Source organism: Bufo bufo, chromosome 5, assembly GCF_905171765.1.
Source record: "Bufo bufo chromosome 5, aBufBuf1.1, whole genome shotgun sequence".
In the NCBI taxonomy this organism is placed as follows: domain Eukaryota; kingdom Metazoa; phylum Chordata; class Amphibia; order Anura; family Bufonidae; genus Bufo; species Bufo bufo.
The window spans coordinates 353145908-353171460 of NC_053393.1; positions in this window are offsets into that span (position 1 = coordinate 353145908).

Below are 25553 nucleotides of genomic sequence, written 5' to 3' on the forward strand. Positions count from 1 at the left end.
CATACTTTCTATCACTCTTCTCTCCCTTTTGTCTCCCTGCGTATATGATCAGATGTGTCTAATTCAGGTTATGCTCACCAAGTTCACCTTTTTTTTTAACTGATGATAATTTGATTTGATTTAGTCATTGTGTGAAATGAGTCTGATTTTTGTATCTTATATAGAGATTAACGGCTTTTATGATGCACAGTGGTGTTTGAAAGTTTGTGAGACAGAAACTGACAAAGTGAGGTGTATTGTTTGGGGGGCGGGGTACTCTTTCTCATTACAAAGCGCACCTAGTATGTGTAGTACATGTGTGAAGAAATTAGCATTCTTTAAGTGGTTATCCAAAGGCTAAAATACCCCCCCCCCCCCATGCCCGGGCCCCTCGTATACATTATACTTACCTGCTCCCCTGTACACGCGTCGCTCCGGATCCCTGCATGGCCACCGCTGCATCTCCCTTTCGGGCGGATCCAAACATCTGTCAATGGGGAGGGGGTGCAGCCAATGGCAGGGCGAGATGGGGATCAGCCTTCCTTGACTTTGAATACCCCCTTTAAGCCTATCTGATGCCAAATGTAAGATGTGCTAATTTTTATATACTGTATTTTTCCCAGAAACCCAGGGGAACATTGACTGGGTCTCGATACTCCTTATGCAAACGTGCTTGTTTAAAGGATATGCTGTAGTTGTGAAACACTTGGCATTTTTACATTCTTTTAGAAAGAAAGCTGCCTTAGGGCAAGTTCACATCATGTGAAAGAGAGCTAGTATAAGCTTGGGATATTCTAGTTCTCTCGTCCCACTATCAGTTCAATATTACATTCTCTCTGGTTCATCTGAAATTGATCCCAAAAATGAATTTGCTCTTTCTTAAAGAGGCTGTCGGCTTTTGCGATGACATATTCTCAAGTGAATGGGGACATCAGAGCTGTAATTAAACCTGTTTGCTGCCACAATGTCAACAGCAAGAAAAACACACACAGCACTTATATGAGCATTACGTTCTCTTAAAACAGCTCATCGATGGGGGTGCTGGAAGAAGAGCACCAGCCGATCAGATATTGATGACCTATCCTGCTATCAAGCTCTATCTTGGTAACTACCCTTTATTAAAAGAGCAAAGTAAAGAAACATTGCTTGGCTGCCTGAGAGGCCTTGTTGGAGTACTATTTCTTCTAATGGAGAGTGCTGAGTACAGTATGCTGATATCTGATACACTTAGGAGCCAATTTGAATATCTTTCCCAGAAACCCAGCAGGGCATTGCCTGGCCTTCAATACAATGCAAATGTACTTCTCATACTAGGCACTCTCCGCTATGAGAAAGAGTACCCCCAGACAATGCATCCCTCTGTCTGACCCATTAATTTGTAACTGAATTTTTCAAAAAGCTGAATCTTGACAGGTCCACCCATCTCTTTAGGCTTAGTAGATAATTTGAAAGTGCTTTCAATCAGTGTAATGACAACCAGATGTGAGTGATCAACCTGTTTAATTCAAAGAACAGGGATCTATCAAAGTCTGATCGTTACAACCCAAGTTTTTAGATGTGTATCATGGCATGATAAAATGACCTTATAAGAAAAGTTATTAATGCCCTTCAGGCTTTAGGGTTACAAAACCATATCTAAAGAGTTTGGACTCCACCAATCCACAGTCAGATAGATTGTGTACAAATGGAGGAAATTCAAGACCAATATTACCCCCATCCCCCCCAAGAATGGTCAACCAACAAAGATCACACCTGTATCTAGTGCCATTCCTCTGTTTTTTCAAGTTCCTGCTATAAATTTCCAATTTAGTGTTATCATCACGCTTATCAAAAAGAAACAGGGTGCTCATCTCTTACATCTACTGCAACCTTTCTCCATCTCAAGACAATTTGGGAGCCGGGCTTCATCGTCATCGGGAGAAGAGGATGGCAGCTTCAGCATGAGGCAGCGGCGGAGCCAGCTAGTCGGTAGCGTGGTCGAGAGTCAGCAGGGTGGCAGCAGTGGGAGATCGGGAGCCAAACGTGCCCAGGGTAGACCACCCGCTTCACAGTAGCCTACCTGCCCTGAAAGTAGTGGTGCAGGGGTTCACGGAGGAAGCGGCGGTAGCAGTCAGTCAGTGTGGAGTGTTGGGAGTAAAATCACATTCTCTGCGGTGTAGCAGTTTTTTGTTAAGCCGCGGGAGGAGGTAAACATGGCTATTTGCCGATTCTGTGGGCAGAAGGTGAAGTGTGGCCAGGGTGCCAATGTTGGCACCACGGCCCTGCGTCAACATATGCAGCATCACCATAGTGGCACGCACCCAATTTCAGGCAGTCAAGGCTCCACCACCTTAGCTGAAGGGAGCTGGCAGTCCTTCCCATCATCTACCGCTCCTGATGCTCCTGATGCTCGCCCTTCTACTCCTCATCAGTCATTCTTTCAGCAATCGATCACCGAAGTGGGGGACTCTGCACCTTTTAGAGAACTGATGGCTTGTGCCGAGCCAAGGTGGAGACTCCCAAGCTGTAATTTCTTTGCCAAAAAGGCAGTACCAGCCCTGCACAAATATGTAGAACAGAAGGTGGGCCAGTCCTTGAGCCTGTTGGTGTCTGCCAAAGTGCACGGCAGTGCCAACGTGTGGAGCTGTAACTACTGTCAAGGACAATATATGTCCTTTACGGCCCACTGGGTAAATGTGGTTCCTGCCCAGCCAAACCAGCAACTTGGCCAGGTGACGCTGCTTCCGCCCCCACGTTCTCATGCCGTTGATCCTGCGACAATCTCCGCCTCTGCCTCCTCATCCTCCACTGTGTCCTCATCCTCCACTGCAGGGATAATTCACAGTACCCCACCAGCATACTACATGTGCAGGGCACGGCGGTGTCGCACGGTTCTGCACCTCGTTTACCTGGGCGAGCAGAGTCACACAGGGGAGGAACTGGTCCGTGTCCTTTATCAAGAAATTGAATCCTGGCTTTCTCTGCAACAACAAAAAATCGGAACCATGGTGACCGACAACGAGAAGAACATGGTGTTGGCGCTGCATCAAGGAGGGATGAGCCATGCGCCCTGCATGGCGCACGTGTTCAATCTGGTTGTCAAGCATTTCCTGAACTCTTCCACCCATCTGCAAGACATCCTAAAAATGGCCAGGAAATTTTCCATTTGTAACACCCCAGAGTTGTGTTACTACACGCTTCTACCCCGCTACTATCTTCTAAGCGCCTTTTATAATGTCATCTGATATAATTTACATTATGTCCTCCAGAAATGTGCATAAAACTATGTTAAATGTAATGGTTTATGTAATTAGCCTGGTTACCAGTAGGTGGCAGCCACTCATTGGCAGGTACAAGTTACAGTTTAGTGTATTTGAGCTGAAATGGTCTATTCCAGCTTAGCTCCCCCTCTGTGAAGAAGTGGGCTGTACCCACATCCTGCAGCAGGGGTGGAAAAGGAAGTTAGTGAGTGTGTAGCCCACCCCCTGCTAGGGGTATGGTGTGCGTGTGTGGAATTCCCCTGCATAGGGAAAACAGCAAGGACCTAGTCTTGGCTGAGACTTGGCAATATACCCAGGCTGAGCACCTTCAGCTCTGCTGGATGAAGAGAGTAGAAACTACAGCCAAACTCCAGAGTTCCAGGAAGAAAGCATCCCCTGAGAATCCAGAGATTAAACGTGGAATTCGATTTAAAACCCTGTCTGATAGACTAGCATATGGAAGGTAGAGGTCCCTATACTCTGTAATTTTAAGTATGGATAATAATAGACATGGATCGGCCCACCCGAATGGAGATTGGTGGATATAAATCACATGATCAACCACAGAGGCAGATCACGTAGTGGAGCAACTTTATGAATGAAAGTATAGCGGCTGAAAAAGAAAAAATATAATTAGTGGCTGGGAGTATGAAAATGACAAAATATATTTTTTAATTTTTGTTGCGGTTTGTTTTATAATATTAAGGAGGTTTTACAAGTAGTTTTAAGGTAAATACGGGCAATATAAGAATAGGATTTTGTGAAAAAAGGGGGAAGGGGAATTGGGTGGATATTTAAACACTTGCGTGGATGATTGAGGTATATGACCTTGATGATTCTTGGAGCGAAACCTGGGTCGGGCGTACACAAGACTGCTGTGTTTTATCGGTTTTGATCTGCCTGTACTACTACTGACGTTTGTGAGTATAATAAAAAATCTGTCTATATACACATTGGTGACAGTGCTTCACTATCAGAACGAATTTTCTGTAGAATTGCCTATGGGAAGAAAAGAACAAGACGAGCTCGTAATGACGGTTTTCGTCTGATGTGCTTGTATACCTATGTGCGCTTGTGAGTATATTACCAGGAGTGCATGGGGTTAATGATAGCAGTACTTCACTATTGGTGCGTTCTCTGATATTCCACAGGAACGAGTGGAGAGGGAAGTTGTCTGTGAAAAACAATATTTTACCTATATACGCAGAGGTGGATGGTTCTGACTTGGAGTTGTTATCCTGAAAATAGTTAATAATCTGCCGGTCCTATAAGACGCATTGAAGTGTGAATTAGGCCCACATCACCATTGGGACCTGCTGCAGCAAATTATCCAGGCAACGTATTGGAGGACTTTCCTTTTATATCTATATAAATGATTTCTTGATGATACAGGCGGACAGAGGTACTCCCCTGTGTAACTTCGATGTTAACCAGTGTCAGCTCATGCATGACACCTGCCGTTTGCTCGCTCGTGCATTTTGAGGAGGCCACTTTGTTTGTCAGTTGCCAGGACTACGGGATGAACAACGTCATTCCACTGCTTCATGTCCTGGAAAAGATGCTGGTAAATCTTGCTGGTCAGGGGACTGGAGATGTAGCACCTACATCTCACGGCCACATGAGCCCTGTGGGGGCTAAACTGGAGGAAGAAGACATTGGAGCACAAGTACAAGCAGGAGCAGCCGAAGGCACAAGAGGGAGATGAGGAAGAGGAAGCAGAGGACCCAGACACACCATGGCAGTATGCAGTGGAGATGGAGGCACAAAATCCTCCTGAGTCACGTGCGCAACATTTATAAACTGTAATCCGTATCCTGCAGTAACTTTTACTTTAAATCAGCGCTCATCTCTTTACTACCTTACACTCAGCTCCAGTAACAGGCAGTGCAGGCGGCGCTCACTCACTGACGTCACGCGCCTGCTCCTCCCATTAGGCGGCGCAGGCGCGTGACGTCAGTGAGTGGGGATCTGTGGATGGCACTGTTATAGGGAGGGGGATCTGTGGATGACACTGTCATGGGGTGGATCTGTGGAAGACACATATAGCATAAGATGCTATATACGGTATGTGTCATCCACAGATCCCCCCCATTAGTGTCATCCACAGATCCCTCTCCATAACAGTGGATCCCCCATAATAGTGTCATCCACAGATCCCCCATAACAGTGCCATCCATAGATCCCCCATAATAGTGTCATCCACAGATCCCCCATAGCAGTGCCATCCACAGATCCTCCATAACAGTGTCATCCACAGATCCCCCATGACAGTGACTGGAGCAGACTTGCTGATAAACACACCTAGGCCACCACCAGTCAAGGTAAAAACTTACAGTTGTCAATAGTGTAATGTAGTGTAGGGGGTCATGTAATGTTTTGAGGCCAAAATGGCACAGATGACCACCAAGAATATCTAGAATATCTAAAATTAGCTGGTCAAGTAAAATGTTGCAAGCAACAATCATTAAATAGGTGTCCGACAAAAAGGGGGCGGGCCAATGGTCGGAGTCAAGTGGTGGCAAAATTAGCTTTCGCCTAGGGTGGCAAAAATCCTTGCACCAGTCCTGCTTGGACAGCACCCTGCCACCCCACATTGAAGATCCGCTGGACTACTGGGCAACCAAACTGGATTTGTGGCTGCAACTGGCCGAGTTTGCCCTGGAAAAGCCGTCCTTCCCGGCCAGTAGTGTGGCATCAGACCGGGTGTTTAGTGCGGCGGGGTTCATAGTTACCCCAAGGAGAACTCGCCTGTCCCAAAATATGGAGAAACTGACCTTTGTCAAGATGAATCAGGCATGGATCAGCCAGGATTTTCACCCACCCGTGCCTAATGCATCAGATTAGATCATCCATGCTGCCTCACCCAAACCTTGACAAAAGAGACCAGTTTCTTTTGCCTACCTGCCTCAGCTACTATTCTGATGCTGCCACCCGCCTGATGCCACACATCTGATGCCAAGTGCTCCTTCTTGCAACCACCATTGTCAGCGGGTACTGTTATTACCACCCACCTCCCCACTCTGTCACCGGGTCACTCTGTGATCTCCTGATGCTGCTGCTAACTCACCACTCAGGTCTCCTCATGCTGCGCTGCCACTTCCACACTCTGTCATTGTGCCACTCTGTGGCCTTCTCATGCTGCTGCTGCTGCCACCTCCACACTGTCAAGCTCTGACAGGCGAGCTTAGGAATACAGCGAGGAGGAAAACCCACTGGCAGGTAGCAGCCGGGAATGAGGTACCCAAGCAAAATCCCAGAATAGTCAGGCAAAATCGAAGGTTAAGGCGGAATGCACAGGGTCAGAAATGGAGGTTGGTCAAAGTTGGTACACAGAAAGTCAACAGGGAACAGCGAACAAAATGCCTAGGAAGCTTCGTATGTCTCACCATAAGGTGGAATAACTCAGCACTGAGCCAGGATCTAATCAGGTCTTTAAAGCCAGAGGGTGTGGGTGTGGACCAGGAACCTCCCCCAGCAAGGCCACAGCTATTATCTAAATATGCACAGTAGCTGCTGGGGCGCCCATGGTTTTGCCAGGCCAAAGGGAGGCCCATACCCTCCGACCCCGAGGGGAGATGATGTCCCCGGCTTCCCTGACAGAGCCCCCCACCATGGAGCGGCCTCCGGACGCGACCTTGGGAAGGCCTCTCGGGATGGGCCTGATCGAATGCCCATACCTTGGCATCCTCATGGACCCCCTCCGAGGGCTCCCAGGAACGCTCCTCGGGACCATACCCCTTCCACTGGACGAGATACTCAAGGACCCCACGCCGACCGCAGGAGTCCACAATCTCCTGGACTTCGTATTCATTATCGTTATCCACCTGAATGGGAGGAGGAGCGGGTGCACTGTCGGGGAACGGATTGGCACAGTGTGGCTTCAGTAAGGACACATGAAACATGGGGTGGATGCCCAAGGATGATGGGCAACTGTGGCTTAGCAGCAACCTCATTGATCATGTCCATGATGGTAAAAGGTCCAAGGTAGTGGGGACCCAGTTTCTTGGAGGGGCAGGAGAGCCGAAGGTGCTGTGTGGAAACCCCCCACTTTGTCCCCTTTCTTATACCGTGGGGACACCACGGCGGTCGGCTTGTATCTTCTGACGCCGCTGGGCAACTTGGAGATGCCGCAGGAGCATCCGCCATAGTTCTCAGAGGTGTCGGAGCTGCTGGGTCACCTCTGGTACTAGAACATTTATAGGTAGATTCGGAAGGGTTAAGGGGTGATAGCCATAGTTGGCAAAGAATGGAGAGACACCGGTGGATGAATGCTGGTGGTTGCTGTACGTGAATTCAGCCAGGGGGAGATGGCTCACCCAATCATCCTGCAGATATGAGGAGTAAAACTTGAGCTATTGCTCCAGTGTTTGACTGGTCCTCTCAGTTTGCCCGTTGGTTTGTGGATGATATGCGTAAGATACCGTGTTTCCCCTGAAAATAAGACATACCCATAAAATAAGCCGTAGCAGAATTTCTAAGCATTTGCGGAATATAAGCCATACCCCGAAAATAAGACATAGTGATAGGCGTGGCCATGCAGCATACCGGCGCGGAGCGGTAAAGAAGACGTGCAGCCCTTCTTATCTGCCCCATCGTGACAGCTGCTATCTCGGAGGTGACCGGGGAGGTGTGGGCAGCCCCATCAACAAGGTTGGCTCCCCCTGTCAGGTCCCGGTCGTTCTGTGTGTGCTGCAAGCTGAGGCATAGAGGGAGACAAAGAAAGTGAAAGTAAAAGTCTCCTCAGTGAAGTGAGGAGCAGGATGCTCTGCTTTAGGTATTGTGTGTCCTCAGCGGGAAGAAGTAAAGCTGTGGCTGCCGTTTTACTCAGCACTGTGGGTCTCTCTTCCCCCAGTACCAACCAGCAACAGTCTGTGGGTCTCTCTCACCCCACACAAACACCAGGGGATAGGGAAAAAGCTTCAGCTTTTGTAGATTGTTGTACCATACGTAATAAAAATAAGACATCCCCTGAAAATAAGCCATAGTGTGTCTTCTTGAGGAAAAATAAATATAAGACAGTGTCTTATTTTCGGGGAAACACGGTAGGCTGCGAGTGATGTGGAGGCTCCGGCAGAAGTGGGTCCAGAATCAGGACATGAATTGGGAGCCCCTGTCAGAGACAATGTTATCCGGGAGGCCATGGAGCCGGGACACATGTTGTAGGAAGAGGTTAGAGGTCTCCTGGGCAGTAGGGAGGTTAGACTTTGGGATGAAGTGAGCCATCTTGGTACACCGGTCCACCACCACCATGATGGTGGTACAGGATTGTGAAGAAAGGAACTCCACGACAAAGTCCATTGTAATATGTAACCATTGGGAGGCAGGAACGTAGATCCATTGTTGGTGGTAACGCAGTCCCTGTTTGAGCGGTAGGTGGGCAGCCTCCTCTTTAACCGGTGAACTGGCCTTTCTGATTCCTTCGATTAGGGAGTAATGGGTAGCTAGGAAGAAAGCTGCTGGCAGGATAGGTTTTGGAGGCACAGGCCCGGTCTCGGAACAACACATTCGGGATAAGGCGTCAGCCTTGCCGTTCTTGGACCTGGCCCTGTAGGTGATCTGTAAAGGGAGGCGAGAGAAAAAGAGGGCCCACCGGGCATGTCGGGGTCTCAATCGCTTATCGTTACGGAGATATTTGAGATTCCGGTGATCTGTATAGACCAACACCGGATTTCCTGCTCTCTCAAGTAAGTGGCGCCACTCTTCCAGGGCATTCTTGATGACGAGTAATTCCCGCTCGCCGATGTCAAAATTACATTCAGCCCCGGTGAGTTTGTGGGAGTAGAAGGCCACGGGGTGTAACAATTGCTTCTCCCCTTGGCACTGGGAGAGCACTGCTCTGACCGCCCCCTCCGAGGCGTCCGTCTCCAAATAGACTGGGTGAGAGGCATCTGGCTGTGCCAAGACAGGAGCTTGAGTCAACATGCGTTTAAGGCGCTGGAATGCCTGGTGGGCCTCCAGGGTCCACGTAAATGTGGTGCCACTCTTGGTTAGTGCAGTGATGGGGCCACAGATGGCTGAAAATCCCTAAATGAACCGCCTGTAGAAATTGGCATCCGGCGGTTGCGGGGTACGGGTCACTCCAGGATGGGCTGGATCTTCTCCACCCGTCCTGGGGATAAAATGTAGCCAAGGAACTCAATAGACGTTGCCTCAAAGGTGCTTTTTTCCAGTTTCCCGTGAAGCTGATGTGTCCGGAGGCGGTGGAGGACCGACTTGACTTGTCTTTCCTGTTGCGGCAATGTATGGGAGAAGACAAGTATGTCGTCTAGATATACCACCACATATGAATATAGAAGGTCACAAAACACGTCATTAATGAAGTGCTGAAACGTGGCTGTGGCATTACAGAGCCCGAATCGTGAGTGAAATGCAGACGAGATTGTAGGCCCCCCGGAGGTCGATTTTGGTGAAGAACCTAGCGTCCTTCACCCTGTCCATTAAATGCAGAATGAGGGGAAGCGGGTACCGGGGTTCTTTTTGGTGATATCGTTGAGAGCCCTGTAATCCACACAGGGGCGGAGGCCGGCATCCTTTTTTCCCACAAAAAAGATGCCGGCTCCGACGGGAGAAGTAGAAGAGCGGATAAACCCCTTTGCCAGATTCTCATCTATATATTCCTTTACGGTCTTGGATTCTGATTCCGAGAGATTATACAGGCGCCCATATGGCAACGGGGCCCCAGGGAGTAGGTCTATGGGGCAATCATGCGGCCTGTGGCAAGGTATCGGCAACACATCCGCAAACTCCTGGTATTTGTCTGGTAGGGTGTGCTCGAGGGTACCAAGGACTGTAGGAAGTTTTTTTGATGGAAAGAACACTCGCCAGGGAGCTGGGAGGGAATTGAAAGGTGATGGATCCAGTGACCCAGTCAATCAGAGGATTGTGTTTCCGGAGCCAGGGGATACCCAGCATGACAAGGAACAATAGAGAAGGCACGATGTCCGACGTGACTAGTGCGGAGTGATGGTTGCCGATGCGGAGGAGCAAGGGATGGGATTCCATGGCGATGGGACCAGTCTGGAGGTTGCTGCCATCCACCATGTGCAGCTGGGATGGATTACTCTTCGGACGCAATGGAAACCCCAACTGAAGAGTCAGTTCCTCGTCCATGAAACAGCTGCTGGCACCCGAGTCGATAATGGTAGAGAGATTAATGCCATTCTTGTCCAACTGTAGGAAAACAGAAATGGTAAGGTGAGATGACTGGTTGTACATTGGAGGGGTAACACAAGGTGAAGATATGTCCGGCCTACCTGCCGGAGGTTTGATGGAACAGTCCTTCAAGAAGCGGCCTGGTTTGGTGCAGTATAGGCACAGACGCAGTGCTGCCATCTGGTCCTTTTGACCACAGAAAGGGGGCCACGAACAACCCCAATCTGCATGGGTTCTTCTGGGGTGACATCTCCGAGCGTGGGAGCAGGAACTGACCCCTGGAGAGGCAGGGGGTTCGGTCGTAGTGCCGGTGGTTGTTGTGTCAGCTGCCTCTCCTGACGCCTCTCGCGGAAGCGTCGGTCCAGGTGAGTGACCTGGCGCTTCAGGGCCTCTAGGGTATCGGGTACTCCGACGCAGGCGAGCTCGTCCATTAAGGGCTCCGACAGTTCAATCCGGAACTGATCTATGAGGGCGATCTCGTTTAGTCCAGTTTCCAGGGCGACCTCACGGAACTCGGCGATATAGTCTTCCTTGGCGGAGGTTACGCAGAGTACTCCTGGCGGTGGAAGCCCGTAGTGGATCGTCATACAGTCCCTGAATAGCAGTGACAAAGGACCCCCAAGTAGAGAGCACCGGATCTTCGGCCTGAAGTAACTGGTGTGGCCAGCTCTGGGGAGGCCCCGAGAGGAGAGAGATAGCCGTACGTACTTTGATATAATCAGTGGAATACGTGCGTGGCTTCAGGGCGAAGAGGAGCTCACAGGAGACAATGAATGAGCGGTACTTCTTCCGATCACCTGCGAAGTGCTCAGGGAAGCCGATCGATGGTTCACTGACAGTCATTTCAACGGCATGTGCCGAAATAGGCGGAGGTGAGGGTGGCAGCTCGGTAGCTTCTGCGCTACGTCGCTCCTGTGCGACCACCCTTTGGAACAGATGTTCTTGACTCGTCTGCATCTCCTGAAATGCTTGTGTCATCAGTCTCATTTGTTGCGAGAGAGCTGTAATGGCGTCTGCTGCTCCTGCAGGTTCCATGAAGGGGCTGAGTTATTATGTCAAGCTCTGACAGGTGAGCTTAAGGAAAACAGCGAGGAGGAAAACCTACTGGCAGGTAGCAGCCGGAAACCAGGTACCCACAATCCCAGAGTAGTCAGGCAAAATCCAAGGTTAAGACGGAATGCACAACGTCAGAAGCGGAGGTTGGTCAAAGTTGGTACACAGAAAGTCAGCAGGGAACAGCGAACAAAATGCCTAGGAAGCTTTGTATGTCTCACCATAAAGCCGAATGCCGGTTACCACGGCCGCGGCATAGATCATACGAGTGTATTACTGTAGTGCAGCGGTGACATGAAGCGCACAGCGTCATAGCAACCAATGACGCAGTGCACTCCTGCTCTCAGCAGGAACCCAGGCCGGGTTACCACGGACCGCTCAAGGCCGTAAAACACGGCCGTGTGCATTCGGCTTAAGGCCTATTGCACATGACCGTATGGCTTTTTCAGTGTTTTGCGGTCCGTTTTTCACAGATCCGTTGTTCCGTTTTTTGTTTCCGTTGTGTTTCCGTTTTTCCGTTCCGTTTTTCCGTATGGCATATACAGTATACAGTAATTACATAGATAAAATTGGGCCTGGCATAACATTTTCAATAGATGGTTCAGAAAAAAACGGAACGGAAACGGAAGACATACGGATGCATTTCCGTATGTGTTCCGTTTTTTTTGCAGACCCATTGACTTGAATGGAGCCACGGAACGTGATTTGCGGGCAATAATAGGACATGTTCTATCTTTAAACGGAATAGAAAAACGGAAATACGGAAACGGAATCCATACGGAGTACATTCAGTTTTTTTTGCGGAACCATTGAAATGAATAGTTCCGTATACGGACCGTATACGGAATGCAAAAAACGGCCAGTAAACGGGGGGGAAAAAACGGTTGTGTGCAGGTGTCACTACTTTGAGACGTTCTCACAGCTCTGTTTCTCCACCCCTGTGATGATGTCACTACTAGAGCTTGGAGGAGTTCTCACTGCTCTGTTTCTCCGCCCCTGTGATGAGGTTTTTACTTTCTGTTTCCTTCCTCCCAGCTGTTCCTCCTGCATTTGATTTCCCTGCCTTTAAATCACCCCTCCTCCTTTTGTAGGGTGTGGATTATATTTCTCATTTGAGTTGTAGCTCTTGCTTGAGTATCTTCACTTATAAGCTATCATTTCACTGGACCTGTGTTCTGCTCCAGCAAGTACTCCGGATATTGCCAGCTGTCTTTGGATCTGTCTTCTCTGCTGCTGCAGCTCCTTCAGCTAAGTGTGCAGACATTGTAGTGTATCTGTTTATTTTCTGACTGGATCTGAGGCGACCACGGTTCCCTCCATATACTGAGCAGGGCACCAGTGGCCGTGCCCCTTCCACTATTGTAGGGGTTACAGTGGTCATCAGTCTTAGGTACGCGGGCATGCCTCGTTCCACCATTTGGATCCGGGCATGTGCTTTAGCAGCATAGGGAGAGCTTTGAGGGTCTGACAGGGGTCACCCTTTATCCTCCCTAGTTTGGGTCCGGTCAGTAGCTCCATTTACTGTGTATGCTCTTGTTGCTCACATACAGCCGTGACAGCAGGCGGCCTAAGGTGGAATAATTCAGCACTGAGCCAGGATCTAATCAGGTCTTTATAGCCAGAGGGCGTGGGTGTGGACCGGGAATCTCCCCCAGCAAGGCCACAGCTATTATCTAAATATGCGCAGTAGCTGCTGGGGCGCCTATAGTTCTGCCAGGCCCAAGGGAGGGCCGTATCCCATGCTGCACCCTCCGACCCCGGGGGGAGATGACGTCCCCAGCTTCCTGACACACACTATGTCACCTTACCACTCTGTGGCCTCCTCATGCTGCTGCTGCCATCTGCACACTATGTCATCTTGCCAGTCTGTTGCCTCCTCATGCTGCTAATTCAACACTATGTCACTGGGCCACTCTGTGGCCTCCTCATGCTGCTGCCACCTCCACACTATGTCACCTTTCTACTCTGTGGTCTCCTCATACTGCTGCCACCTCCACACTATGTCACCTTGCCACTCTGTGGTCTCCTCATGCTGCTTCTAAGGCCTCATGCACACGACCGTATTTTTTTGCGGTCCGCAAAACAGGGTTCCGTTTTTCCGTGATCCGTGACCGTTTTTTCATCCGTGGGTCTTCCTTGATTTTTGGAGGATCCACGGACATGAAAAAAAAAGTCGTTTTGGTGTCCGCCTGGCCGTGCGGAGCCAAACGGATCCGTCCTGAATTACAATGCAAGTCAATGGGGACGGATCCGTTTGATGTTGACACAATATGGTGCAATTTCAAACGGATCCGTCCCCCATTGACTTTCAATGTAAAGTCAGGAGTTAATATACCATCGGATCTGAGTTTTCTCCAATCCGATGGTATATTTTAACTTGAAGCGTCCCCATCACCATGGGAACGCCTCTATGTTAGAATATACCGTCGGATTTGAGTTACATCGTGAAACTCAAATCCGACAGTATATTCTAACACAGAGGCGTTCCCATGGTGATGGGGACGCTTCAGGTTAGAATATACTAAAAGAACTGTGTACATGACTGCCCCCTGCTGCCTGGCAGGTGCTGCCGGGCAGCAGGGGGCAGCCCCCCCCTGTAGTTAACACATTGGTGGCCAGTGTGGCCGCCCCCCCCCTCCCTCCCCTGTAGTTAACTCATTGGTGGCCAGTGCCCCCCCCTCCCCTGTAGTTAACTCATTGGTGGCCAGTGCGGCCGGGAGCTCCTCCTACTGGTAAGTGACAGGTCATGTCACTTACCAGTAGGAGGAGCTCCCGGCCGGATGCAGACATCGCAGACATCGCAGCTCGCAGGTAAGTATAATGGTTCTACAAATTGCTAAGTAACCATGGCAACCGGGACTGCAGTAGCGCCCTGGTTGCCATGGTTACCGATCGGAGCCCCAGCGATTAAACTGGGACTCCGATCGGTACACTCCGCTGCCACCAATGATAGGGGGGAGATTTAAATTAGGAGGGGGAGGGAGGGGAGAAGGCCCACTGGCCACCAACGAGTTAACTACAGGGGAGGGAGGGGGGGCCCACTGGCCACCAATGAGTTAACTACAGGGGAGGGAGGGGGGCCCACTGGCCACCATTGAGTTAACTACAGGGGAGGGAGGGGGGCCCACTGGCCACCAATGAGTTAACTACAGGGCAGGGAGGGGGCCCACTGGCCACCAATGAGTTAACTACAGGGGGGGGGGGGGGGGGGCGGCCGCACTGGCCACCAATGTGTTAACTGCAGGGGGCAGTCATGTACACAGTTCTTTTAGTATATTCTAACCTGAAGCGACCCCATCACCATGGGAACGCCTCTGTGTTAGAATATACTGTCGGTTCTGAGTTTTCACGAAGTGAAAACTCAGCTATGAAAAAGATTTTATGCAGACGGATCTTCAAATCCGTCTGTATAAAAACTAACCTACGGCCACGGATCACGGACACGGATGCCAATCTTGTGTGCATCTGTGTTCTTTCACGGACCCATTGACTTGAATGGGTCCGTGAACCGTTGTCCGTCAAAAAAAATAGGACAGGTCATTTTTTTTGACGGACAGGATACACGGATCACGGTCTCGGCTGCAAACGGTGCATTTTCCGATTTTTTCACGGACCCATTGAAAGTCAATGGGTCCGCGAAAAAAAACGGAAACGGCACAACGGCCACGGATGCACACAACGGTCGTGTGCATGAGGCCTAACTCAACACTATGTCACTGGGCCACTCTGTGGCCTCCTCATGCTGCTGCCACCTCAACACTATATAAATGGGCCACTCTGTGGTCTCCTCATGCCGCTACCACCTCCCCACTATGTCACTGGTCCACTCTGTGGTCTCCTCATGCTGCTGCTACCTCAACACTATGTTATTGGGCCACTCTGTGGACTTCTCAAGCTGTTCTCCCACCTTCCCCACTCCATGACTGGGCCACTATTTTGCCTTTGTGGCCTGGTTGACATCATAATTTATTTGACCCTTCTTCTGATCTGTCAGAAGGAAGGAAAAATTTGATGCACAACAGATCCTGTCTGTGTAGCAAGCTATAAGGCCTGTATGGTCCTATCAGAATTGGTTTATGATTTGGTAGCCAAAAGCAGGAGTGGGTACAATACACAAAAGACATGCAAATATTCCATTCACGTGTCATCTCTGTTTTGGATCCACTTTTTTTTTTGCTTTAGCAATACTGATGGATTACTGACCATGTGACTGAGTGAAGGCAGATGCTCAACAGACAGGATCAGTTTTTTTTAGGGGGGTTATTGTTCTGACAGATCAGAGGAAGGCCAAATCATGTGACGTCAACACAAACTTACTGCTGGCACCCTCTCCACTGTGTCAGGGGGGTCTACTTGTATAAATGTTTAATAGAACAGGTTCTGTAGATATCTATGTGGAATCAGCTGACGACGGTGCAAAAGGAGTGCGCTCTTTCACTCTACAGTAAGATCTTGAGCCTCTGCACGGTTCTTTATACCTGGTGCTAACATCGACCTTTAAGGTTGAGTTCATACTTGAGTTATTTGGTAAGTCTTGGCCCCATAACTGCCCAAATAAGTGAAGTGTGCAGTGATTCTAAGAGCAACGCCTGTCATGTGCGTGTCATACTAACTCACAGTATTGTTTCACTACCACAGCAGACTCCCTATGCGTGTTACTGCAAGGCACACAGTGTTCTACACCACTATACAGGCTCTCTGCAGCCAGGAAATAGCTGTTTTTAACACGATTCACCGCAAATGAATTTGGATCAAATCGAGTCTTTCGGAAAATTTGCCGTACCGGCCGAATCTATTTTTTTTTAAATTCGCTCATCTGTAGATATGACCTATCAAGACGTATAACATCAGGAGGGGTAGGCCCTCTCTAATAACACACAGTAAAAAGTCATGTACAATTAGGATTTGAATCACATAACCTGAATGAGTATATTAACAAAAAAAAAAAGGGAGTTAGAATTAGGTGTTTGGGGGGGGAATGGAAAAATAAGGGATAATGGGGGAGGGAAAAGTGAGGAGGGGAGGGGGTAAGAACAAGGGAAGTAGGATCCTGTCATGGTTGTCATATTAAGAACCTATGGAAGTAGGGTATTCCAAAATGGAAGGCGGTTATTCCTACAAAGAGTAGGAGACAGCTCATCCTAGACCTCTATATTTTCTCCACAGGTCCGGCAAATTTATTTGGTGTGTGAAGTTCCCAATGGTCCAATTGCTTAAAGCGGTATAACTCATCACTCTGTTTTGTCAGTGTGAGATCGAGGGGGCCTCAGCTTGTTTCTAAAAACTAGCCACTAAGATCAGGGCCGCTCCGAGTAGTATTTGAATTAAAAGTTTGGCAGTATCTCAGGAATTTGAACTTCTGTCATAAGGCCTAGTAGGCAAATCCGAGGGGATACAGGAAGAGGGGTGTCGCATATTAGAGATAACTGTGCACACACCAAAGACCAAAATTCTTTGATTTTGGGGCACTGCCACCAGATGTGCACATGGAAGCCCCTCTTTCTCCCACATCTCCAGCACATGGGGTCACTGCCCGGGAAGAGGGCATTGATTCTAATAGGCGTGTAATGCCATCTCGTCACCACCTTATAATCATTTTTCTGTAATTTTACGCATCTGGAAATCTTTGGTGATAAAGACAGTAGTTGTGCCGTTTCACTGTCCAAAAATTTCACACCAAGATCTCACTCCTATTTACACTAGGTATAAACCAATACTCAATTAGATTAATCTTAGGCTGTAGCAAAGAATAAAATGTCAAGATTTTTTTTAATGTTTTTTTTTGTTGTGAGGCCAATTTCTCAAAGGGGGAGTGTTCGGTGGGAGTTGCCAAGGTAGAGATAGACGGTCTGAGGTAGTGAATAAGGTGGTGAAATATGGAAGAGTTAGAGACCCCCTCAACTGAGGGTAGGCATGAGTTTAAAAGTGGTAAGCAAGGAGCCCTGGTGGCAAAGATCTAACAAGGGGAGGTGTATATTAAGAGCTTTAGTAGGGAGAGTGTCCCTAAAAGCCCGCAGAGAGTCTAGGAGAGCAGTCGCGACCTGAGTAAGATTCAAAGGGCTAGATGTCAGTGTTTTCCTCAGTCTACATTCATGCCAGTAATGTAGGGTATTTTTAGTGAGTAAATTGTACATGTTAAGATGCTGGTGAATTTTTTATCCTCTGGCTCCCTCTACTGTTCATTGTGATTATTGAAGACTCCCCTGGCTTTTGATTTCTGGATTGGACTTGTGACTATGGTTTTTGGCTTCTGGTATTGTATTTGATCTCCTAGTTCTTACTCTTTGACGTGATTTGGGTTTCTTTTTACCTCTGGCATAATTTGTACTGTATTGACCATTTGGCTTTTAATCCTTTTTCCATATGACTACTCTCATTGTGTTTGTTTGTTCCTTTTTGTGTGTCGCCCTTCACATATTGCAGTATAGGGACTGTTGTCCAGTTGTGGGGTCACTGCCTAGGGTGATCGTGCAAGTAGATGGGGATAGTGGGTCTGGGCAGATTAGGGCTGCACTACATCTGTTTGCATGTGATGGTAGCCGTTATCCTGAATATTCACCGGCCTATCATAACTTTGCCTGTTGTTTCGCATTATGAATCCAGTCTGTGACTTACTGGAACAAATGCAGAGTCTAACCCTGACTGTCCAGGACTTAGCTCTGAGGATCCATAACCAGGAGACTAGTCAGGGGTTGCCAGACAGTACCTCAACTTCCCCGACTATGTAATCTAAAAGTAAAGCTTCTAGAGAAATTTGCGGGTGACAGAAAATAATTTCTAGCTTTTAAGGAGGGCTGCAAACTTGATTTTAGACTCAGGCTTTTTCTTCCAGTTTTGAACAGCAGCAAGTGGGGATTGTTATTTCACTGTTACAGTTAGACCCCCTGGCGTGGGCCTTCTCTCTTCTCTCTTCCTTCTGACTCTCCTGCCTTAGCATCAGTTGACGGTTTCTTTTCAGCCTTAGGTTTGTTATATGCTGAACCGGACAAACAGCCTATGCTGAGAGTAAATTAATCAGTTTACTACAAGGTAGTCCACCTGTGTAGGAATACTGTGCCGAATTTAGAAAAATGGTGTATGGCCTCTGGTTGTAGCAACCCCGCATTAAGGATTTCATTTTTGTCGATGTCTTTCTGAGGCCTTAAAGGACTTACTGGTCAGCTATCGTATCCACAATACCTTAGATGTGATTATGATGCTTGTTGTACATTTGGATCGTCAACTCAGGGAGAGTAATAGGGAACGTGTGATTTCCTCCAGATATGGTCCTTACTCTCCCTGTACAGACTTGGAGGAACCCATGCAGCTTGGTGCCACTTCCCTCTCCTTGGAACAAAGAACCATCAGAAGACATCAGGGACTTTGCTTCTATTGTGGTTCCACCAATCACTGGATCAAGTTGTATCCCAAATGCCCTCCGCCAAATATGGAGTCGGAATCAAATAAGGTCAGAAAAAGCTATTTGGAAAAGAAGGTTGTGATGACATGGTCATCAGTTTGAGTTAAATGTGTATTGGAGTTGGATATGTGTAATTATGTCATACTGTGTAACTTGTTATCAAAAGACTGTCAGCACCCCCCCCCCCACACCTTCGTTATTTCCCATTGTACTATGAAAGAGCTCAGGACAATGACATTTTGGCCAGGCTCCTGCTAGGACTGTCTGGAGCTTCTTTAGCAGGTGGACCCCTGTGGTGTGGTGCAGATAAAATGTCTGGGGAGGGGAAGGGGGATGTGATGGGATTACAGTTTCATCTGATCACTTTCTGTATATAAGTTTGTGCAGTTGCTCAATAAAGCAGACTTTATTTCACCTACACTGAGTCTCGACAAGTGACTGGGGAAACTGGGAGCTACAGATCAGCGGTTTGCAATATCTCCTGAGTAAGAAAGAATACAGAGGCGGACATAATCTTCCTGAGTACTGGGGGTCCGTCACAAAGGTATTTACTGATGCTTCTAAAAGAATTATGTTACCCATTTGTATTCAGTTTGGGAATAATAAGTTGACAGGAGAGGCTTTTGTAGATTGTGGGGTCACTGTGAATTTCATCAGTGAGAAATTTGCATTGTCCCTAGATCTTCCTTTATCTCCTTTACCTGGGTAGGGGTGGTATTAAATTCTGTACTCCTGAAATTATCATATCTATAGGGATCTTACAGTCTGAAATCTGTTCATTTCTGGTTATGAATGAATTACCTGTTGATGTCTTGTTAGGATTTCCTTGGTTACGGGTTCACAATTCTGTCACCAGTTGGGAAGCGTTCCTTCCCGACAATCTGCTGATTGCTAGCGGAGAAGACCTATGCATTTACATGCAGCGATCTCCTCCAGCTCCTCCAGAGTATGGGGAGGAGTGATAGCTAATGCCATCGCTCTTCCCCATACTGTCTCATTGGGATAGGCATAAGGCCATCCTTCATATAAGATAGGGCCAAGGGCTATTCATAGTATTCAGTATATGGGGCAGACTAGATGGGCCAAATGGTTCTTATCTGCCGACACATTCTATGTTTCCCTGCAGCAGATCGTGTTTACACAGCACGATCTTCAACTGGGAAAAGATGATCTTTTGAGCTGCAGAAATGATCCAATTATCTGATGAATGAGCGTTTCGCACGTTCATCGGGTAATTGGCTGTGCATTTACACCGCAAGATCATCGCTAATGAGCGTTACTAGTAATGCTCATTAGCGATAATCTGTTCAAATGTCGGCCTGTGTAAAGGGCCCTTAAAAAATTTACTAATCATCTCTTTACCTTATCTATGGCCTTGTTACAACTGAGTCCTCTACAACTGTTGAATCTCATTAACGAAACTCAAGGTGTGTTTGCTGAACCTAGTTCTGATTTTCTCCCTTCCCACAAAGACTACGATTGCGCGATTGACTTGATTCCATACTTCAAATTTCCTAAATGGCGTGGTTTTTTTTTGTCGGGACCGGAACATCAGGCCATGAAGGACTACATTAAAGAAAGTGCTGTATGTTAACCGGCGGTGATCGGAACCCGGTGCCTGCTGAAATCAATCAGCAGGCACCCAGGGTCAATGCCCAGGGGGGTCGTGTGACCCCCCCATATCGGCAATCGCTGCAAACAGCAGGTCAATTCAGACCGGCGGTTTGCAGCGCTTTCGGGAGGCTTCTGATCCCCGCGGTCGGTGACCGCGGGGATCAGAAACTTCAAAATGGCTTTATTTTATGTTTAACCCTCCCCCTCTGTGTTATGTGCCAGCAGGCGCAGCGGAGGGGGTGCGGGGCGGTGCGGCAGTGCGGGCGGGAGGGCCGCGATCATCAGGGCGGTGCTGGGGGGCGGGCAGGCACGCGATCATCCGCCTGCCCCCTCTCTCACACATTGCTGACACTCTGCTTGAAACGCCTGACATCTATGCGGGCACAGATGTCATGCGTTTAACCCCTTCCATGCCGCGGTCCGTAGGGACCGCTGTATGGAAGAGGTTTAGAGGGAGGGAGCTCCCTCCCTCTCCCATCAGGGGCTGCTGTGCCTTTTCAGCCCCCGATGGGAGAGGGAGGGGGCCACCCTCCCTCCCCATCACCCACTGCTCTGCTGTGGCAGCGAGTGATGGTTACCATGGCAACCGGACGCCTTCACAGGCGTCCGGCTGTCCATGGTGCTGATCAGAGGCTGTCCATGGTGCTGATCAGACTTCTGCTAAAGGCAGAAGTCTAATCAGACTTTGTAAAGTGAAAATACAGTACAGTACACTATATAGTGTACTGTACTGTATTATACAGACATCAGACCCACTGGATCTTCAAGAACCAAGTGGGTCTGGGTAAAAAAAAGTAAAACAAAAGTGAAAAAAAAAAGTCAAAATAACATAACACATTTATCACTGATTAAAAATGAAAAAAATAAAATTCCCTACACATGTTTGATATCACCGCGTCCATAACGACCTGATCGATAAAACGGTCATGTTACTTTCCCCGCACAGTGAACGCCATAAAAATAACAAAATAAAAATGATGAAATTGAAATTTGGCCCACCTTACTTCCCAAAAAAGGTAATAAAAGTGATGAAAAAAGTCGTATGTATGCCAAAATAGTACCTATTGAACCGGCACCTCATCCCGCTAAAAATGAGCCCCTACACGAGACAATGGCCCAAAAAACATATATATATATGGCTCTCAGACTATGGAGACACTAAAACATGATTTTTTTTTTGTTTCAAAAATGATATTATTGTGTAAAACTTACATAAATAAAAAAGTATACATATTAGGTATCGCCGCGTCCATAATAACTTGCTCTATAAAAATATCACATGACCTAACCACTCAGGTGAATACCGTAAAAAATAAATAAATAAATAAAAAACTGTGTAAAAAAAAGCAATTTTTGGTCACCTTACATCACAAAAAGAGTAATAGCAAGCGATCAAAAAGTCATACGCACCCCAAAATAGTGCCAATCATCTCATCCCACAAAAATCATACCGTACCCAAGATAATCGCCCCAAAACTGAAAAAACTATGGCTCTCAGACTATGGAAACACTAAAACATGATTTTTTTTTGTTTTAAAAATGAAATCATTGTGTAAAACTTACGTAAATGAAAAAAGTATACATATTAGGTATCGCCGCGTCCATGGCAATCTGCTCTATAAAAATACCACATGATCTAACCTGTCAGATGAATGTTGTACATAACAACAACAAAAAACAGTGCCAAAACAGCTATTTCTTGTAACCTTGCCTCACAAAAAGTGTAATATAGAGCAACCAAAAATCATATGTACCCTAAACTAGTACCAACAAAATTGCCACCCTATCCTGTAGTTTCTAAAATGGGGTCACTTTTTTGGAGTTTCTACTCTAGGGGTGCATCAGGGCGGCTTTAAATGGGACATGGTATAAAAAAAAAGTCGAGCAAAATCTGCCTTCCAAAAACCGTATGGCATTCCTTTCCTTCTGCGCCCTGCCGTGTGCCCGTACAGCGGTTTACAACCACATATGGGGTGTTTCTGTAAACTACAGAATCAGAGCCATAAATATTGAGTTTTGTTTGGCTGTTAACCTTTGCTTTGTAACTGGAAAAAAATTCTTAAAATGGAAAATCTGCCAAAAAAGTGAAAATTTGGAAATTGTATCTCTATTTTCCATTAATTCTTGTGGAACACCTAAAGGGTAAACAAAGTTTGTAAAACCAGTTTTGAATACCTTGAGGGGTGTAGTTTCTAAAATGGGGTCACTTTTTTGGAGTTTCTACTCTAGGGGTGCATCAGGGGGGCTTCAAATGGGACATAGTGTCAAAAAACCAGTCCAGCAAAATCTGCCTTCCAAAAACCGTATGGCATTCCTTTCCTTCTGCGCCCTGCCGTGTGCCCATACAGCAGTTTAAGACCACATATGGGGTGTTTCTGTAAACTAAAGAATCAGAGCCATAAATATTTAGTTTTGTTTGGCTGTTAACCCTTGCTTTGTAACTGGAAAAAAAATTATTAAAATGGAAAATCTGCCAAAAAAGTTAAATTTGGAAATTGTATCTCTATTTTCCATTAATTCTTGTGGAACACCTAAAGGGTTAACAAAGTTTGTAAAATCAGTTTTGAATACCTTGAGGGTGTAGTTTCTAAAATGGGGTCACTTTTTTGGAGTTTCTACTCTAGGGGTGCATCAGGGGGGCTTCAAATGGGACATAGTGTCAAAAAAACAGTCCAGCAAAATCTGCCTTCCAAAAACCGTATGGCATTCCTTTCCTTCTGCGCCCTGCCGTGTGCCCATACAGCAGTTTAAGACCACATATGGGGTGTTTCTGTAAACTAAAGAATCAGAGCCATAAATATTTAGTTTTGTTTGGCTGTTAACCCTTGCTTTGTAACTGGAAAAAAATTATTAAAATGGAAAATCTGCCAAAAAAGTTAAATTTGGAAATTGTATCTCTATTTTCCATTAATTCTTGTGGAACACCTAAAGGGTTAACAAAGTTTGTAAAATCAGTTTTGAATACCTTGAGGGTGTAGTTTCTAGTATGGGGTCATTTTTGGGTGGTTTCTATTATGTAAGCCTCACAAAGTGACTTCAGACTTGAACTGGTCCTTAAAAGTTGGTTTTTTGAAAATTTCTGAGAAATTTCAAGATTTGCTTCTAAATTTCTAAGCATTGTAACGTCCCCCCCAAAAAAAATGTAATTCCCAAAATGATCCTAACATGAAGTAGACATATGGGGAATGTAAAGTAATAACAATTTTTTGTAGGTATTACTATGTATTATAGAAGTAGAGAAATTGAAACTGGAAAATTTGCTAATTTTTGCAAATTTTTGGTAAATTTGGTGTTTTTTTTATAAATAAAAATGAATTTTTTTGTACTCCATTTTACCAGTGTCATGAAGTACAATATGTGACGAAAAAACTATCTCAGAATGGCCTGGATAAGTAAAAGCGTTTTAAAGTTATCACCACTTAAAGTGACACTAGTCAGATTTGCAAAAAATGGCCTGGTCCTTAAAGGGCTTATCTGAGTTATTTTTTTGTTATTTCTATGTTCCTAACTAAGCAAATGTAACAGCTTTCCAATTAACTCACTTTATCTCCAGTGGCTGGTTTATCAGATTTCACTGAGGGTCACATGACCTGTGATGTTAGCTTCTCTCCCTGCTCTGATAAAGGTCGTTTACAAGCCTGTAAACGAGACATCACTGTGCTAGCCATGCCCCCCTTCACTGCCGTCATCTCTCTCTCTCCTAAGATTCTTAACCCCTTCAGCTGCACATACTGGCTAGCTGCAGCAGTGACAATTCTGGGCACAGGATCTGACAGACTGAGAAAGCATTGCACAAGAAGGTAGGGGGAAGATCCTGTATGTATTAGCAGTGTCATTATACAAGTGGGACTTGTAGTTCTACACTTACAAGTTGCTGTTGATTCTCCCAGCACTCAGGGCAGCTCTTGTATCCACTCCCTTAGCAGTGTCATTATACAGCTGGGACTTGTAGTCCTAGACATACAACATGCTACTGAGTCTCCCAGCAGGCAGACATGTCACTCAGGGAAGCTCTTGTATCCACTCCCTTAGCAGAGCAGGGGGAGGGGCAGAGATTGTTTTTATTGCATGTAAACAAAGGGCCAGGAAAGAACCAGGGAAATTAGGAAATATTTTTTTTTTTTTGCATAAAACTTGCTTAGCTCAGTTATTTATTGCTGCCCATCAGATTTTCAGTGCTATATTATTTTTTTTCATAACTCGGACAACCCCTTTAAGGTGAAATAAGGCTGTCCTTAAGGAGTTAAAGGGTCATATCCGGCAGTCTGTTTCTCCTATGGGGCGGGTTCTTATTTGTCAAGAAAAAGTCCATATGTTGACTACCAAGAGCGTAATAAGATCAAGACCTTTTTAACCAGATTCAGGGAGGCAAAAGGTTCACCGAGTTAGACCTGCAGTGGGCTTAGAACTAGAGATGAGCAAATCAAAGTGGAATTCGATTTGTGACAAAAGGGTTTAGTGGCCTATTTCATTATAGAAAGAAAAAAATATACGCACTTCACTGGTGCAGTTATTTGTTGCAAAAGCGTTTAGTGGCTTATTTCAGTACAGAAAGAATAAAATGAACGCACTTCACTGGTGCACTTATTTGTGGCAAAAGTGTTCAGTTGCCTATTTTATTATAGAAAGAAAAAAATATACTTACTTCACTGGTGCAGTTATTTGTGGCAAAGGGTTTAGTGGCCTGTTTCATTATAGAAAGAAAAAATATATGCACTTCACTGGTGCATTTATTTCTGCTAAAAGCGTTTACTGGCCTATTTCTGTACAAAAAGAAAAATATATTCTCAGCTCACGTCGGCGGTTATATGTGCTGAAAGCATGGCTGGGAGTCAGCAGGGTGGCAGCAGTGGGAGGCCGGGAGCCAATCTTTATTGACGTATTTGGGTCGAAGTTATATGTGGTAAAACCTTTTGGGACGTATTTCGGTGGAAAAACTAATTTTATTCAGCGTTCAGCGCTGTAATTATATGAGGTAAAATCTTTTGTGACTTGTTTTGATGGAAAAAATAAATTGTATTCAGCGTTCAGCGCTGTAGTTATATGCGGTAAAATCTTTTGTGACTTATTTCGGTGGAAAAACTAATTTTATTCAGCGTTCAGCGCTGTAGTAATAT